The 17187-nt window shown below is 38.1% G+C and overlaps 1 protein-coding gene across 1 annotated transcript in view; it reads left to right on the forward strand.

Annotated features, from left to right (window-relative positions):
• Nucleotides 1-17187, forward strand: part of GRIN3A (glutamate ionotropic receptor NMDA type subunit 3A) — a 211903-nt gene that overhangs the window by 68123 nt on the left and 126593 nt on the right. The window lies entirely within an intron of this gene.

Below are 17187 nucleotides of genomic sequence, written 5' to 3' on the forward strand. Positions count from 1 at the left end.
ACTATGTTCAAAGCAACATGCTAAATGTCATACATGTGGCATAGTTTAAGCACAGCCTAGCTTCCCTGGTGGCTCAGTCAGCAAAGAGTCTGCCTGCAATGTGGGAGACTTGGGTTCAATCCCTGGGTTGGGAAGATCCCCTGGAGAAGGAAATGGCAACCCAATCCAGCATTCTGGCCTGGAGAATCCCATAAACAGAGGAGCATGGTGGGCTACAGTCCATGGGGTCACAAAGAGTCAGACATGACTGAGTGACTAACACTTTCAATTTCACCCTAAAGAAGGTTGTTAATAAAATAAAATAATTTAAAATTCACTTATTAGTAATCTATTAATGATAAAACTAAATGTTCTATCATCATCTGAACTTTCCACTTTTCCTATAATGTATTTGAATTGCCTCAAGATTAAAGTCTATGTGTGTTTTATTTTATAGCCACTATCCAGATTTAATCTACTGTTTTGGAATTAGCATGTAATTGAGGCTCAAGATTTTATCTTGGATAAGAAACATCCTCCTTCATAACAAAAACAAAAGCAAAGTCTTTAGCTATAATTTCAAATAGTCATCATTTTGGAAGGACAATCTTAAACAGTAGACAGAAAATCCACTTGTGAAAATTATATTAAGTTATTTAATGTCTTTCTGTCTCATATAAAATGGAGAGCACAAGAAAAATAATTCTGTTTGGAACCTAAAAATGTTTAGAAACTACAGAGAGAAATATTTGTTAACTTCAGTTGTATACATATCAGGGTTTCATTTTATCAAGATAAAATTGATCTTTCTGGCTCCTCAAATTTTAGTTTATCCAATGGCACTTTGTACATGAAATTATGTGATGGTACTTTGCCCATTCCATCAGCATTATTTGTCTATGTGTCTGATTTCTGAACTAAAATATAAATTCTATTAAATGGAGACACTGTTATTCAATCCAGTTTAATGCCTAGTGTATAGAAGCTACCTAATAGACATTTACTGAAACTAACATAGAAGAAGAAATGGAGATTTTATATTTACACCTTACATGATCTGTTGCTCTAGAAGAATAATGAGTGGTTAATAGATAAATAAAATTTTGTCTAAATTAAAAACAGAGTTTTTAAACTTACCCAGGTACCATCTGGTTTTTTTCTTTTCCTTTTTTTTTTTTTTTTTAAATAGAATGTTAGGTTAATGAATACCCTCTGACCTTGTGGCTATTTCCACATGTTTATTCCACAGACTTTGAAAATTGTAAAAGAAGACTGGGAAGTTAGGGAGCCTGGTAGCAATTCACAGTGTATATAGGTCAGCAACAATATTTTCATCTCCATGGATGTGTTTGAGAATGAACTCAAAGAACTTCGGGAAATATCCTTAGGACCTCTTATACTCCATGAGGAATAGAGTCAAAGAAAAAGTTTCCAAATGCTCAGGAAAGGGTCAAGGGAAGTGGGCAAAGCCCTGGAAGGAGTCTTTATAATGAATAACTGAAAAGCTGCCTTAAGCTATAAAACATCTGTGGATTTTTCATCATCTTATTTATTTTGTTGAATATAGTCTTTTAGAAAGTTCGTTATTCTCAGTCCATAAGTCACATCTGCATACAGTAATTTTCTTAATTGTTCCTAAATTTTGTGAGGCTGACCCTACTTCCTCACTGCATAATGAAAGTCATGAGCATAATGAGCCATGAATAGCAAGTGCCAGAGTTATGCAAGCTTTCATTTCTCACACAGTCATTTTCAGTTTAGGCTGACAGAATTGTTAACATTTTAAAATGTTAATGAAATCACCAAAAACATGACTTTTTCAGCATAGGCCTTTAGACTAGGAAAAAAATCATTTCTCGTGGCAGACTACACAGACATAATTACAGGTAAAAGGGATTTGATCCTTCCCGGGTCCCCACATGCCAGAGCAAACATCCATCATCACTAAATGTAGACAAAAACCACTTGGGGACCAAGTTCATATTGTGATCTTTAGCAATTTATTTGCAAGTTGTTTTTATTAAATGTAAATTACTTTGAAGCAATGATATCTGATATATTCTTTGGCAATAACTTCATCAACACATACGCAATACATGTGTGAAAGTGAAGTCACTCAGTTGTGTCCGACTCTTTGCAACCCTATGGACTGTAGCCTACCAGGTTCCTCTGTCCATGGGATTATCCAGGCAAGAATAATGGAGTGGATTGCCATTTTGTTTTCCAGGAGATCTTCCCAACCTAGGAATTGAACCTGGGTCTCCTGCATTGTAGGCAGACGCTTTACTGTCTGAGCCACCAGGGAAGTCAGTGATTATTTGTTGAGCTAGGGTGAGGCAGACAAAATAAAGGCTGCCTCCTGCCATTTTGGAGTGTACAGCTTAGTGCATGAGGTTGTAAAGTAAGTAAATGTATAAAACAAAGGGGTCCGTGATTCTTAAAAATAGAAACATATTCAGATACACAGGGAGGAAATAATAAACTCTTCTCAGAGAGTTGATGATGAGGAAAAAATACTGGAATTGGATCTTGATAAAAGAATAGAAGTATCTGGTTTGCAGCAGACTCACAGGCACAGGAAATGGCATTGCAAATTCATCAAGATCTGAAGAAATTTAGTACAGTTGGGACATCCATTGCCTATGAAAAGAATCTGACATGATTCTGGAAAAGTTGTTACATTGATAGCATGCCACACAGGACTTTTATGCTAAGGAGTTTGCATTTTGTATGCATACTGGATGTCACTTGAAAGCCAGAACATTAGCCATGACATATTTATAAAATCATCATCTTGTAACAAATTAACCAAATAAAGTATTATAGCATAAAAGCCTTACAAGTAATTTTTTGAAAACCATAAAGATATAAAAATCGCTTTTATTTCTCAAAATTGGTTTTAGCTTTGCCCACATTTACTCCCTTATCTCATTCTAAACACCAGTCTCACGAAAATGAAGAGGAGTCAAAGGACTTGCCTGCTGTTCCTAGAATTAGGATTTGCCCATGCTTATCTGAAGGCCCTGGGTGGTAATGAATCTAGCTTCCCAAAGAAAGAACCCCTTGAGTCACTCATAACTTGGTCAAAGGGAATTAGCCTTCCTTTAATAATTCCAAGAGCCTAGACATGGATTGATACCTTGTTCCCCTTGGCATAAGAAGTCCCTGACTCTTTAGTTAATTAATTGTCCTGAGAGCTATTCTACCTTCTCAGCAGGCTATGGAATCTTATCTTTCTTCTTTGAACACCTTCTGCAGTTCAGTTCTGTATCAAGTGATTAATTCATTTGTTCATCCTCAAGCATATGTTGAAGCTTACTAATATTACGCTTGGACCTTGGTTAATGCTGGAGACACAAAGAATAGAAAATAGGGGCCCTGCTTCCGGGAAGCTTACGACCCCCTTTTGTTCTTTGCCAAGAGACAATGTGCTCCTCCACTTATCCATGTTTTTTATCCATTTTCTTTGACCTAGCTGTTTGGTTGTTGTTATTGTTGTTTAGTAACTAAGTCATGTCCAACTCTTATGCAACTCTGTGGACTACAGCCTGCCAGGCTCCTCTGTCCATGGGATTTCCCAGACATGAATACTGGAGTGGGTTGCCATTTCCTTCTCCAGGGGATCTTCCTGACCCAGGGATTGAACCCATATCTCTTGATTGGCGTCACTGACCGCATGGATATAAGTTTGAGCAAACTCTAGGAGATAGTGAAGGACAGGGAAGGCTGGCATGCTGCTGTCTATGCGGTTGCAAAGAGTTGGACATGACTTCACGACTGAACAATTCTTTACCACCAGGGGGTTCTTTACCACAGAGCCACCAGGGAAGCCAGCTATTTGGTTATCATTCCTCACTGAGCCCACACTCATTCTACTAGTGATTATCTTCTGATATTACCTGGCATTGTTATGCCCTCCTCAGTTGTCCTTTAAAAATGGTTCTGTGTGCTAAAGAGACTCTTTCCCCTCCCAGGCTATGCTCATCTTTATTCTTATATGGTCAAGCAATACCAAGATTCACTGGCCTTTCACTAATTGTAAATGTTGATTTATTTATTGATTCTGCATGTATTAATCAGATTGTATTATGTGTTAGGTATTACAAGGCACTAGGAAGCTTCAGAAAAGAAGACTAAAACAAAATCCCCAATCAAAAGTCCCAAGGTATAAATTGATGATGGTCCCCATCTCATTACTGGATACTAGAAGGGTTCCATAAAACCTTGAGGTGGCATGATATAATTCTAATTTAGGGTATTCCTATTCACCTTTATAATAGTTTACTGGCATTATGACCCTGGCAAAACTATTTAATCTCTGGAAATTTTGACTTCCTTAATTATAAGGAATTCCTACATTGAAAAGTTAAGTGGTATGCCTAAGGTCATTCAGTTAGTACTTTAAAGGGGAAGATTTAAACTGTCTAGATCTAAGTTCCAGGCTCTTTCATAATTAATATTAACTTTCCTTAATTATGATCCCATTACCTTATAATTCATATTCTTTCAGACAAAAGCTATATAAATCAGGAGGTGTGGTTACCCCTGTATAAATGTTCTTGTCCTGAGGACCTCTACAGACTCAAACTAGCTAGCCTGTGTGTTTGAACATGTACTCAAAAGAAATGCAGTTGCACTGAACCTGGAAGCCAGGGGCTGGATGATGTTAACACTGGTTCCTTGGGTCCCCAAGGAGAACCCATTGCTGTTGGGTGATCTGCTGTGTCCAGCTGTTACTCCCAAGTTGACTTCCTCTGCAAGACTAACAGGGAGTCAATACTTCTAGAAAACATGTGCTTTGGTGAATCCTGAGGACCAACAGTTAAGGTCTGTGTTTCCAGATGTTTCCAGTAGGAACTCCTGTCACTGAACTAATTTGGCTAAAGCCATTGAATTTGCCCCTCCCTCTCTGTCACTTAAGTCATGGCAAGAGCTGAGTCAAAATTTTCTCTAAGTCACGAGGGCCTCAAATATAAGGTACAGTGAAAGATGTGTGTTTCCTCAAGACCCTGTTTTGAAGAATACAACTTAAATTTGCTTAATCTAGCTTCCCACAGGTTTTAAGCTGGAAATTTCCCAAATTAGGAGAGCTTCCAAGCTTTCATTTGCCTGACTGGAAATTGTGATCATATTCTTTGTTGACTTTTTACTTTGTATGTATCTACTATAAAATTTGGGAAAATGTCAAAAAAAAAAAATAGAGAGAGGGCAGTATTGCAGGGCTTCCCAGATATCTCAGTAGTAAAGAATCCGCCTGCCATTGCAGAAAATGCAGGAGAAACAGGTTCGATCCCTGGGTCAGAAAGATCCTCTGGAGTAGGAAATGGCAACCCACTCCAGCATTCTTGCCTGGAAAATTCCATGGACAGAGGAGCCTGGCAGGCTATAGTCCATGAGGTCACAAAGAGTTGGACACAAAAGCAACGGAGCACACTTGCATTGCAGGTGTTCTCTGAATTCCAGATCTTTACCAGGGCAACTTCAAACTCTAGTTCCTGTGACCTTTCAGATGGATTCTCGACCAATAAATACTATGTAGTGTCACATTGCCAGGGCTATGCTAAGGGGAGGGATATCAGCACATGGCCTGGTGCCAGAGCCAGATCTAGAGCCCTGGAAGGAATTAAGATGGGATATTACTCAAAGCAACGAGGAGACATCTAAGGGTTGGGCACAGGCCATAATTATGGAGAAGAGTCAAGGTTTATATCAAAAAATGAAGGGAAAGGAAAACAGCCTAAGAGTATGGAACAGATCTATCTTCCATGTAGGAGAAAAACAGGAAAAAAAAGTACCGGTTGCCAGTTGTGCCACATGAAAGCAGGAAAACAGAGAACTCTGTCTATGTGTCTAATTTTTTTGACGTAGTGATACCATCACATCACACACACGTAGCCCAAGAGGTGTATTAAAACATGACTCAAGCATAGATTAGCATCTTTCTCCTCTTGGGAAAAAAGTCAAGACGGACAAGAGCTCTACTTCTCCTCTAAGGTTTCGCTTATTGGAAAACCAGACCCCAGTGGTTTATGTATGTACTTATGTGTATGTAGATTTAGTATGTTATTAAATTGCTGTTTTCATTAGCTGATGGAAATCTATTTTAAAAGATGAGTTTTGTAAGCTGTTTTAAATAAGAATGTAATCAATGATTATAGTATGTGGGGCCCTCTGCTTTAAAGATTGAAATTTAGTAATTTCCAATTCCTATTAAATTCCTTATTATCAGAGAGCTTTGTCATAGAATTTATTTCTATTTTTGATACTCTCCATTGTTCGGGGGGAAATGTATTGGAATTTCAATGTTCTGAATAATCTATAAGCTACAAATATAAATACTTCCTGGCTGATTGAGCCCCATTCTTCTGGCAAAGTGAAGAAGTGCTCTTGAAGAGACACATGTCTGACTTGAGCAGAAGACATGTGTTTAATTGCATTTGCCCCACAAACATCACTGAGCACTTACTCTGGCCAGGCAATGTGTTATGGCCAAGATCCAAAGATGACTCAGTGTGATAGACTGTTAGATGAACACTGAAGTCTCTTTCAGCTGGACAGCCTGCAGTGTTATGAAGCAGAGCAGTGGGAAAGGGAGGATTTCTCCATTTCCCACAGCAACTGTATGGAAGAGACTGCTCTCAGAAGGTGGAGAATGTCAAAATCCATGCCTTCAAGGATCTTACAGTCTAAAACCTCAAAGATGGAGTTAATCAGCTGCTAAATATTTATACATTAGGATATCAAGGAGGATTTCAGGGGACAGTTAAGGAGTTATTTTATAAGTAGCTCAAAAAAATCATCTACATTTAATGTTTAATGCCCCACATATAGAGAATAAAAGCAAAGCGATATGCTGTGACAGAATTGGACCAAGGGTAAGCTCCATGGCTAAGATGGCAAATTCATGTTATTGTAACATAGAGGCAGAGACAGATAGCACAGGGGTCTCATTCAGTGAAAGAGGCCACAAAGTAAAAGCCGAACTTAGTAGCTGGCCATACAAATTGACAAAGATTCTCAAGGGCGATTAAAAATAAGGAAGAGATGGTTAAAGTGATGTTGAAAAATAAAGGGAAGTAAAGAGATAGGTTTCAGAGGTGGAAGGGAGCCTAGCATGGAAACAACAATAAAAACAGTTAAATTAACTAGGGGTGGTCAAGAGCTAATTTAAGACATGATCTCTTTCCTAACAGGATGGAATATTGATATTTCCTTCATACAAAGTCCACCAAAAGGAGAGAGAGGTGAAGAAGATAAAGAGAGGGGAAGACAAAGTTCAGAAAAATAAAGTAGAGAATGAACATTAAAGGATAAGGAGAGAACCATAGATAAACCCACATACTGGAAACTATAAGAATACTGGAGGAAAGGGAAATAATCTAGAAGCTGCAGAAGAGAGGCACAATGAGAGTAATTTAGGGAGTAAAAGGCATTATGAAAAAGTCTAAGAATTAAGAAAAACTACACACATGGATTAAAGTACAAACATAGACTATGTGTAGCTAATAATTCATACAACATGAGGTCTACGGAGGTTGTAAAAACAATCAGTTTTTTAAAAGACATAAGACTATCCAAAGAGCATATACTTCAGGGGCTCTTCAATGATAAAAAGCAGGGGGAAAACTATATTAATTGTGAACCAGTGACAAGTGCAAAAGTGTAGAATTTAGGATGATTTTTGATTGGAAGGTTCATGAGTGTAGATAAGAATAACATGAAGAAAAGATGGGATTTCTGAACATCAATGGATCTCTTCCCAACTCTTCTCCACTTCTTCCAGAAAAAGAAGAAAGGGAAACTTTAAAAATATTCCTTTGTCTCATTCTAAAAGAGCTTTATTGAATTGTTCTGCTATGCTCAATAGATCTGGAACTAAATTTAAAATAATCAAGAAATACATATTTAGATTCAGTGCATAAGAGCAAGTAAACCTGATAAGAATTAGATGGTGCTGATGCAAAGGGAGCTAGGGAGAATGTCACTAGCAATAACATAGCCAAATATTTCTAATCAGGCAAAGCAAAATATCAAAATTATGTTCTTACAGGCTAAAAAATTTGATAGAGTTTTATGGAGGACAAACAAATCTCTCATTCCTCTGGGAGAAAATATTAAACATGATGAGATGATCATGGGAAAGGAAATTTAGCTCATTTTTCAAGATATAAGAAAATAAGAGGCTACAGAGATTTTAATGATACAAAGAAAGTTCCCAAAGGGAAAAATAAATTTTAAGGCTTTACAGAGCAAAACAGATATTCCTAGATACAGACATGATTAGTGGAAGGCAACTATAGTGGGGGATAAACAAAGATAAGAGGACAATTTTAAAGGAAATGAAAAACAAATGAGACACATGCAAAGAGACAAGCTGATGTGTGAAAAAAAGATCAAAGTAGGAATAAACATATGACTTATATTCAACTGGGCATGGAAGAAGACACATAAGGATGATGATACATTCAGGCAACAGGAAGATGTTTTCATATGTCTTCAAAATGAAGGCTGGAAACAGCAGGATATTTGATAGAACTAGTTCAAGGCAAGAAAAGTTACACATTTATAATGAATATAAAAACAAAAGATTAAGGAAATTTTCAGTTCAGTTCAGTCGCTTAGTCATGTCCAACTCTTTGTGACCCCATTGACTGAAGCACACGAGGCTTCCCTGTCCATCACCACTCCTGGAGTTTACTCAAATGCATGTCAGTTGAGTCGGTGATGCCATCCAACCGTCTCATCCTCTGTCGTCCCCTTCTCCTCTTGCTTTCAATCTTTCCCAGCATCAGGGTCTTTTCAAATGAGTCAGTTCTTCACATCAGGTGGCCAAGGAAACTTTATATGCCGAATAAGATAGAAGAAAAATCAGGGGCAACAGGTCCTAAAATCTTTAAGAACAACAATAATGGCAACATTATTTGTAGTGGGAGATTTTTATTTATCTTTAGTAAGTTTTAGACCAAGTTTTTAAAAAATAAAAATAATACATGAATGTTTAGTTAATCCAATAAATTGATAAATACTGCAGTTAATAGTCTATTATTAAAGAATATATGAACATAAATATTTCCTCATCCAAAAAACTAGAAAAAAGAGAGGTGGGAGGAGATTTAGAAAGAAGGAATTAACAAAACAAAAACTCAAGCTAATTGAGGATAAATCTTAAGATTAGTATAAATGATGTTCTATGCAGTTCTGTAGCAACAAATTCCTAGGAAAACGTCATTTGCCAAAATGAAGCCAGAGAAATGGAAAGTTTAATAAAAGAGATTGAAAAAATGATTGAAAAATCGCAGTTTTTTAGAAAGTGCCAGATCCAGATAGTTTCACAACTTACTCTTGCAAACTCAAGTGGGAAAACAAAACACTAAACATTTTTAGTTGAAATTGATCTAATACATTTCTTATGAAAGTTATTTGCTTTCTGCATTTTTTAAGAGTACCTCTGGTCTCATTTTGAAAGTAATACAATAAAACTTCTCTCAAATGAATTATAAGGGGGAGAATATAATGAGTTCTATAATTTACTTTTTAAATGAGTTAAAGCAATCAAGAGAGAAGTTCCACAAACTCTCTTGTCCTCATCCACCCACCTACTTGCCTCAGAGCTCTGTATCTTCTCTGCGTTCTCTCATGTCCATGCTCCTTTCTTGTCACAGCAAAGAGCATCACCCCCTCTTGCACCTTAGAGTACAATCCTTTTTGCCCCCCAAGGGAACTGTCCCAGGAATTCTCTCTCTTCTATCCTACATCAACAATTTTTCTATTTTTTTAATTAACTTTATTTATTTATTCATTTTTGGCTGTGCTGGGTCTTCACTGCTGTGCGAACTCAGTAGCCGTGGCTCCTGGGCTCTAGAGCACATGCTCAACTGTTGTAGCCTAGGGGTTTAGTTGCTCTGTGGCATGTGGGCTCTTCCTAGATCAGGAATCAGACTCTTTACCAATCTTTTGTCAAAGATTCTTTACCACTGAGCCACCAGGGAAGCCCCAATTTTTCTATTTTTACTAGATCATTGTCATCAGCTTAAAATCCTGCACAGACATATATATATACATATATATATATAATATTTATGCATGTATGCTTGCTAGGTTGCTTCAGTCATGTCTCACTTTGCGACCCTCTGGACTGTAGCCCACCAAGCTCCTCTGTCCCTGGGATTCTCCAGGCAAGAATACTGGAGTGGGTTGCCATGCCCTCCTCCAAGGGATCTTCCCAACCCAGTGATCAAACATGCTTCCCCTGTGGCTCCTGCATTGCAGGCAGATTCTTTACCACTGAGCCACAGGGGAAGCTCATAATATTTAGATGTTTGCTTAATTTTTCCTCTCCACCATTATTCCATTTTTCTCCTCTTTATAGCATAACTCTCTAAAGACTTATCTCCAGTTTTCTCTTTTCCATTTTCCCTTGAAGCAGTAGGCTCTAACACTCCACTGAAATTACTCTCATGAAGTCACTGGTGACCTACATGTTTCTAAAGCCAATGGTCAGCTCTCAGTCCTCACTGCATTTGAGCTGTTAGAAGCATTTGACACAGATGATCAGTGTCCCCTGATTAAAATATCTTTTTTACTTGACTTCTAGAACACAACACAGCCTGCTTTACATCTCTGGTTACTTCTTGGTTTCCTTTGCTAGTTCTTTCTCACCTGCACCACCTCCAAAAGCCTTGGACGTATTCCTTGGGCTTCTCATCTACAATTACCGTTGTGATCTCAAATAGTATATATGGAGTTTTGGCTCCCACACTGTATATCCAGTTCAGACCTCCTTCCTAAACTCCAGAATTCTCCACCTACTATTTAACAACTCCATTTGGATATCAATAAACTATCTCAAACTTAACATTAGCAACTGAATTCCTGGTGGTTCTCACCCACCTCACAACCCGATTCTTCTACAGTTTTCTTTACTACAATTAATGGCAACTCTATCATTCCAATTTCTCAGGGCAAAAGCCTTGGTGTCATTCTTAGGCTTCCTTTTCCTAGCAACTATGTCTGAGCCTTCAGCAAATCCTGTCAGTTGTAGCTTCACAATTTATCAAGATCCAATTAATTTTTCTCACCTCTGCTGCTACTACCTCAACTTAAACCATCATCAACTTTTGTCTGATATTTGAAACAGCTCCCTAACTGCTCTTTCTGCTTCTGCCTTTGTCTCTCAGTAGTCCATTCTCAACACAACACTGTGACAAGCCTGTTGAAACGTAGGTCATATCATATCACTTCTCTGCTCAAAACCCCCCAATGGCTTTCCATCTCACATAGAAAAGAAACAAGGTCCTTACAGTGACCTTCAAAATCCTATTTTACCCACCCCCCACTCCCCATAAGTTTCCTCTGACCTCATCTTTAGCTCCCCTGTTACTCAGTCCCTTAGCTCTTCCTCAAACATACCAGACACAGTCCCTCTCAAGGACATTGGACTCCTAGCTCCCTATATAGGAATGTTCTTTACCCAGAGAGCCTCTTGGTCAGCTCCTTCCCTTTCTTCAGCCCTTTACACAAATATCACCTTCTCCTGGCTTCCCTAACCTAAAATTCCACACTACCACCACCAGCCCTGACACATCTTACATCTTTACTCTGCTCTATTGTTTTGCTTCTGCACTTAGCACTAATATCCCATTCATATTCCCCATTTATAATATTTATTCTGTCCCCTCAATAGAATAGAAGCTACATAGATCTTTATTCCTTTGTTCACTACTATATCTCTTAGAACCTAGAGCAGTACCTGGCAAAATGAGTATTGTTGAGTGAATAAATGATTGATTTGCTGATGTGTTATTTTGATCTTTGTTATCTTTGTTTATTTGTTTTCATAAGAAAATCATTTAATTAGTAAGTCAAGTTTTGTATGCAAATGTGGCTTCTAAAAGATCTTAAATACATTAAACACTGATCTTGCTTATATTTGTGAACTGTCTCAAAAACATTTTTTACATACTTTGAAGAGTTCAGATTTTATCTCAGCTCCTACTCAAATAAACACATGTTCTTAACTAGTGACATAGTTGGGAACTTTTACTGAAGTAACAAGTTACCTCCATGCAGATTAACCAATGAGCTTTATTCTTTCAAGCAGAATGATACCTTGAGAGATCTGCTGATAAATATATATATATATGTATACTGATGCTGATAAATATATATATATATACACATATATATATATACATATATACCTGAAATGCTTTGTTAAACACTCACTACACACCAGATTCTCACTCATGGAGTGAGATCAAGACTCTTATCATACCATGGCAAAGATATTGTATTAATCTTCTAAGTGGTCTCCTGATCACTATCTCTTCCTTCCTGTGTATACATTGTGCCCACTTCCTGAGGAGAATCATCAATGCAGACTTATGATTATATCATTGCTCTACTTCTATACCTTCATGGCTCCCCTTTTCCTGTTAAATAAAATCCAGTCTCATAAAATGGACATGCGAAATATCTAGAGTCAAGTTTTATACATCCTTAGTATAGTTTGTGAATTAAATGCAACCCTGTACATTTGACCCTTTTAAAATCACTACTTTTCTTTTGGAAACTATGCTATCTCCTGATTATGTCATTTTTTCCACTTCTGTTATTACTTAGCCCTTGTCACCTTAAGCCCCTTGTGAAACAAGCAGAGAGAGAGGAAGAGAGGAAGCCAGGGGAGGAAAGGAGAAGCATTAACCCTCACATCCGAAACTGTTCTCAGACTGCTTCTCCTTCCAAACTGTTTCCCACTTAGCTAGCAAGAAAACAAGATCTTTCCAAAATCAAATCTGATGATCCTGTCCCTCCCCAGAAAAATTCTCTCAATGGCTATTATATTCATCATGATCTTAGTCCTTTTGTACTTCATTTCCCACCCTCATCTCCAGCCTTATTTCTCACCACTCATCATCAGGCAGCTTGCTCTCTCTGTCTCTGGCTTTTGCACACACATCTCCCTGGGCTGACAGCATCAGTCCCTAGCTTCTCTTCCTGCTTAACTATAATTCCTTCTTCAAGATTCAGCTCTCTAAGATTTCTTTCATCTTATCTCATATTTGCCTTTGAAATCTCTCATTATTACTTCAGTTAAATTGATAACTAAGTATTGCCTCACAATGACCTATCATCCTATTTAGTTAAATATTCAAACCTTTTAACATTTTTGACAACTTTCCCAAATCAAATTCTAAATAAAATCTCCTTACACATGAAAAAATACATACAATGTTAAAATCATATGATTGTTCCAATGATTGCTCCTATTTTTCTTTTAAAATATCATTTAACATGCATTTACATTTGACATTTCAAGAAAAGGAGAGCCTGGAGCAGAAGGACAAATCATTGTTAATGTGCTCTTCAGCTTAGTGATGATGAGTTAAAAAGTATATCCTTTCTATACTTACATCTTTGCTTGTCCCTCTGCAAATGTTACTATTTGGTTATGTGGCTTTTCAAGGTAAAGTACTTGTTTTAAGAAGTTTGGTTTCCTATATGCTATGGAATTGCACTGAACTCCAAAGTAGTGCTTATTGGTGAGAATTATATAGCAAATGGCAGAACTGTCCTGAGTCAATATTGTTGATTAGACAAAGTCTGTCTTCAGTGTATTTAGTGTGCATATGAGATTCCTAGGGCTTCCCTGGTGGCTTGGTGGTAGAAGAATCTGCCTGCAATGTGGAAGACTCGGGTTCAGTCCCTGGGTTGGGAAGATCCCCTGGAGAAGGCAATGGCAACCCACTCCAGTATTCTTGCCTGGAGAATCCCATGGACAGAAGAGCCTGGTGGGCTACAGTCCATGGGGGTTGCAAAGAGTTAGACACGACTGAGCAACTTAACACTTCACTTCACGTGAGATTCCTAGCTTCATGGACTTCTGCCTCAGGAAGTACAATTTCTTACACTCCCCCGCCCCCACACACAAAAAAAGACTCAGCTCTCATACCTCCTCCTCCGAGAAGCCTTTCTTGTCACCCCTATAGTGGAATTTGCAGGTGCCCTTGCTTTCTGTTCCAGTCAGTTCAGTCACTCAGTCATGTCCAACTCTTTGCAACCCTATGGACTGCAGCACATGAAGCTTCCCTCTCCATCACCAACTCCCAGAGCTTACTCAAACTCATGTCCATAGAGTCAGTGATGCAATCCAACCACCTCATCCTCTGTCTTCCCCTTCTCCTCCTGCCTTCAGTCTTTCCCATCATTAGGGTCTTTTCCAGTAAGTCAGTTCTTCGTATCAGGTGGCCAAAGTATTGGAGTTTCTGCTTCAGTCTGAAACTTCAGTCTGAAGCTTTAGTTCTGGCTTCAGTCCCTCCAATGAACACCCAGGACTGATCTCCTTTAGGATGGACTGGTTGGATCTCCTTGCAGTCCAAGGGACTCTCAAGAGTCTTCAAATGCCCCCCAATTCTTCCTCCATCAGGGTGCTCATTACACTGGTATAGAATTGCCTGTTTGCTTTTCTCTCTACCCATCATGAGACTTTGAGTTCCTTAAGAATAATAAGTGTGTCTTTCATTTTTACACCTCATACTAAGAACAGTACCTGGTATGTATTTGTATCAGTTTACCTTGCCCATAAAGTTGTTATTCCTGATTTTCCTTTTCCTTGTTCATCCAAGAAGAGTCCAGGCCAAGATAAAAAGGAACATGTTAGAAATAAGTTTATGCAAAAGCAAGATTTCAACATTGTAATCTTTTAAGTAATATATGAGTATTCAAACTTTGCTACACATTGTCATTCCATTATAAAGAATACATGGTGAAGGTTATAATAACTAAAACTATTAAGGAGATTATTTTAATTTTTCTGTAAATCTGAAAATAAAATTGAAATAATCCATCATAAATGGGGATTCTCTGAGACCCAATTTCTTGGTGCCAATTCCATAGTGAAACAAACACTGGAATTTTCCAGTCTGGGGAATGGAAGACATTTAGATCCTGATTGATAGGTCTTTCAGGGACAGATGAATGCCTCAGAGACAATTGAGCACTGTTCTTTAGTCATGGCCATGTTGAATGTTATTTAACATCGACAATGAGGAATAAATTTTACTGTAATGATGGAGTTAATCTCTGACAGATTCCTGAAACCCTCTTTTCTGAGATAATTTAAGTATATATTTACTCAGTGGTAGCCCTTGGTACAGAGAAGGCAATGGCACCCCACTCCAGTACTCTTGCCTGGAAAATCCCATGGACGGAGGAGCCTGGTGGGCTGCAGTCCATGGGGTTGCTAAGAGTCGGACATGACTGAGCGACTTCACCTTCACTTTTCACTTTCATGCATTGGAGAAGGAAATGGCAACCCACTCCAGTGTTCTTGCCTAGAGGATCCCAAGGACGGGGGAGCCTGGTGGGCTGCCATCTCTGGGGTCACACAGAGTCGGACACGACTGAAGCGACAGCAGCAGCGGCAGCAGCCCTTGGTAGGTCCATCCAATTAAAAGTCTATAATCATTAAGCCCCATATATTCTTAAAATAATGAAGTTTCTTTTTCTACAACTTTGCTTTTCTGATCACTAAATTGACCAAGTAAAATTAACCTATTTACTAATAACTATTTTATTCCCTAGGCTATAACCATGTGTGTGTGTGTGTGTGTGTGTGTGTTAACAAATCTAATAGTAGATTGCTCGTCAGAAACACAATTATAGTCATTCTTCTGTTCTACTACCTAGGTAATTATTGATTGATTAATCTGTATATTTTAATGATTTGGTTCTCTACTTCCCTAAAGAAGCAGAAAACTGTTTTAAAATCTAAGATAATGGAGACTTTTACTTGTTGCAAAATAGAAGTCTTTTTAAGTGGTAGAGTCCCACAAGGGAGTGCTAATGTGAATAATTACTATTATACACAATCTACCAAAATGAGCAGTTATATTGCATTTAGTGATGGAAGGATCTTCAAATGTGATTTACATTTATATCTTTAATGAAAATTAGTACATTCTTCACACTTTCTGATTTCTCTATGTTTCTTCTGTGGCAGTGTAACTTCCTACTACTGGTATTTGCATTTGTAAATTACAGAGTAATTTGTGGTGATCAATGGATTAATGTATATTGCTAAGGACCTAGACTTGTATCATCCAACTCTTCACAAAAATCTTCTATGTTACAGTCCACATTTCAATTTACTTTCTTTTAATTTGAAATGTGTCTTGAGTACCCTCTATGAATTTATCATAATGCAATACTTTGGGTCTCCAACTGCAAAACTTCTATTAAAAGACTAGGAAAAGTGACTGGGGATGGCCTTGATTGAAAAAAATTTTAAGACCTTAAATAATAGTTACCATATCTGGAACATTTGCTCTATGTCTAAAGGTATAGTATATACTTCACATGAACTATTTCTAACCCTTACAGTGGAAGTAATTTACAAATAAAAATGTAATTATTTCCCCTATTTTGCTGATGACAAAACTGAAGCTTAGAGTTCAGTAAATCCGTGTCCAAGGACAATGCTAGAAGGTGGGTGGACCAATATTCTAACACAGGTGTGTCTGATGTCAAACTATGGCCTTTCGTTCTGACACTAGGCCATAATTAAGAGTACAGAGATGCCACAGCCTGTATGTTACCTCTTTTGTCTCTTCTTCCAAAACTCAAGAAAGACAGAGACTTTGACCAAGCATTTTCCTGCCTTTTCCATAGCAGAACATGTACTGATGGTGCCTTGGTTCACAGGGTTAGGAATCAGTATATCATTCAGCTGGTAATTTTCCTTTCTTTGACTCCTGGCAGAAGCTCTCTCTAGAGCCAGAGCCAACTGTTTTTCTCTAATGACTTAGAGGGAGGTTAGCCTGAGGCTGTCCTGGGAACTGCAAGTCTATTTATCATCTTTTTCTTTGTTCCATGGATGGTATCCAACATGCAGCTTTCACTGGCCTCATGGGAACAAACATGTTGATTATTTCCACTCTAAAAGGAGAAACACCAATAATAAGATTTGGCTATTTTCTAGAATTATGAATATAATGTTGCTGCTGCTAAGTCACTTCAGTCGTATCCAACTCTGTGCAACCCCATAGAAGGCAGCCCACAAGGCTCCCCCATCCCTGGGATTCTCCAGGCAAGAACACTGGAGTGGGTTGCCATTTCCTTCTCCAAGGCATGAAAGTGAAAAGTGAAAGGGAAGTCGCTCAGTCATGTCCGACTTTGAGCAACCCCATGGATGGCAGCCTACCAGGCTCC

The sequence above is a fragment of the Bos mutus genome, chromosome 8 (assembly GCF_027580195.1).
Source record: "Bos mutus isolate GX-2022 chromosome 8, NWIPB_WYAK_1.1, whole genome shotgun sequence".
Taxonomy (NCBI): domain Eukaryota; kingdom Metazoa; phylum Chordata; class Mammalia; order Artiodactyla; family Bovidae; genus Bos; species Bos mutus.